Here is a 2,327-nt window from a genome sequence, read left to right as displayed (position 1 = left end):
TGACTAATCACATTTCAGAGTAAAATGTCAGGGTGATACTCAGGAAGAGGACTTCAGGTATATCAGATTGATCATTCTTGCTTGATTGTTAACAACCAGAGACCTGACCAAGTTAGAATATAAAAATGGGCGTCCGTGTTTGCCATTGTGACCCATGTCTATGGCCAGCTCTGAGCTCATAGTACCTGAAGCATTGTTAGTATTTGTTAATCACCCATGGAAATAAGCACAAAGGCTTATTTGGATACTGGATATCAGGTATTAGTAGGACATCTTTGTCTATTTTTGATAACTTTATAATTTTTTAAAGTTATTAACAAATATGAACCTGAGATAAATAAAAATTGGTATTCTGAACATGCCATTAATATAGGAAGATCAACAGAGAAGATAGAGAATTGCCTTTCTATTTTAGTTTCTAAAGGAAGAAAACCCAAATATGCCCAGGGGATTTAGAAAAGAGCTCCTAAGAATCCTAAATTTATTCAGGAAAATGACATAAAAATTTGAAAGAAATCTAAGAAATTCTATCTAAACAGATTGGTTTCAGATATTTTGAGGAATCAACAACCTAGCCTTCAATTCAATTCAGGTGATATGCATTCACTTGGACACTTAATATCTTGTCCACACTAGATCTGTATCTAGTAGGTTTCCCAAGTTTGCAAAACAGTATAGCCAGGGACAGCTTCTTGCCATACTCCCTCGTCCACCCTCCTGTTCCATAAAATTGGAATATCTGACCCTCTCAGTGAGACCCTCTCAGCTCTCACTCAGATTCACCCAGCAGCCATCAGAGTTTGCTGCCCTTGAAGCAGGATGAACCCAAAACCACATTCTTCCTGAATGTTCCAGTACATCAGATAACTGAAGCCTGAGTGCACTCTACCCACCTTATGGAAAATGACACGTTCCTCACGTCTTAAACACACACACACACACATACACACACACACGCACACGTGCGTACACATAAACATACACGCACATTCCACACAGACCTACAGTTTCCTGCTATCTATTAAATCCAAACTTCTAATATTGTATTTCCAAGGCTTTCTTTCACTGTTATTCTACCACTTACTCCTACTATTAACCATTTCTACGTCTCCTGCTTGAACATGACACATCTTTTCCCACACATACAAGTTTTGCTGGCATTAATATCAGCTCTACACAGACTGTCCCTCTTTGCCTAGAACACTCTTCCAAACACTTCACCATGCTTCTTCCTCCATTCTGCTCCTCCTCATAAGGTCTAGTAGTATAACTCACTGGCCTAGAACTTTGCACGGGGAGAATACCCAGTTAGGGAAGTGGGTAGGTGTAGTAGGTAGGGTAGGAAGGGTGGAGCCGAGGAGCAGAGCTTCTGCCTGATGGCACTTCCAGTTGTCTTTCCCTCCCTAGTTGAAGCCAGAAGCATAAAGATTTAACTGGTCATAGCCAAGGATTTACCCCAACCTCTACAGCCCAGTTTGGATATGTCAGGATCTGACACAAGAAATAAGGTTTTAACACAGTGCTCACTTCAGCAGCACATATATTATATTGGAATATATACAGAAAAGATAAGCATGGCCCCTCCACAGGATGACACAACTCTTTCACCACAACAAGGTGAAAGTACAAAGGAAGTAACCCAAGTCGGCTGAAACATTTATGATTTGCTCTAGTGTCATGTCCTTAATGTGTCACAACTGAACAATAGAACAGAGTTTTATTACTTCTAATGCTTTACTTTATTTATTTATTTATTTATTTATTTATTTATTTATTTATTACTTCTAATGCTTTAACATTAGGCAACATGACATGACATTCAAGCTGCAGTAGCTACATTTAAGGCTAACCTGCAAAAGGTAGAGGTGGTAAAATAGTCAAAGAATTGAATTGTGTATAGAATATAACTTCACTTGTTTCAGGAGGAGGGGGAAGTATCCATGAAATGCTCTTATAAGCTCCCAGAGAAAAGAATTTTCTGGATTTGCTACCGTTTTTTCTTTACTGTCTGTAAATAACTACAAATGGGCTCTGTGTACTTTAGGTTGGGCTATACGTAAGAAGTTGGACAGTCTCTCAAGTAGAAATGACAAAAAGTTTCTAAGTGAGAAAGACTGAATTCAATCCATTAAAGATTAGGTTTCAATTAAATGTAAATGTTAACTAAGGCAAATTCCAAATAAGAAAATCCAGGCACCACACTGATTCTTTGTGAAAAAGAACTCAAGCAAAAGCAATATTTTTCTCTCTCTTAAATTAACAACACTATGTCTATTATACCCAAGTCATCATGCACTGAGTAACACAGGGTGCAAGACAATGGTGAC

General features: G+C 38.2%; 1 non-coding gene across 1 annotated transcript; it reads left to right on the top strand.

Annotated features, from left to right (window-relative positions):
• Positions 1 to 1,519: 1,519 nt before the first annotated feature.
• Positions 1,520 to 1,626, top strand: LOC144237511 (U6 spliceosomal RNA). The gene has a single exon (XR_013336871.1). It is a non-coding gene; the product is annotated as a U6 spliceosomal RNA (small nuclear RNA).
• The last annotated feature ends 701 nt before the right edge of the window (positions 1,627 to 2,327 follow it).

Source organism: Crocuta crocuta, unplaced genomic scaffold (assembly GCF_008692635.1).
Source record: "Crocuta crocuta isolate KB4526 unplaced genomic scaffold, BGI_CrCroc_1.0 scaffold276, whole genome shotgun sequence".
In the NCBI taxonomy this organism is placed as follows: domain Eukaryota; kingdom Metazoa; phylum Chordata; class Mammalia; order Carnivora; family Hyaenidae; genus Crocuta; species Crocuta crocuta.
This window is presented reverse-complemented; position numbering and strand designations above follow the sequence as displayed.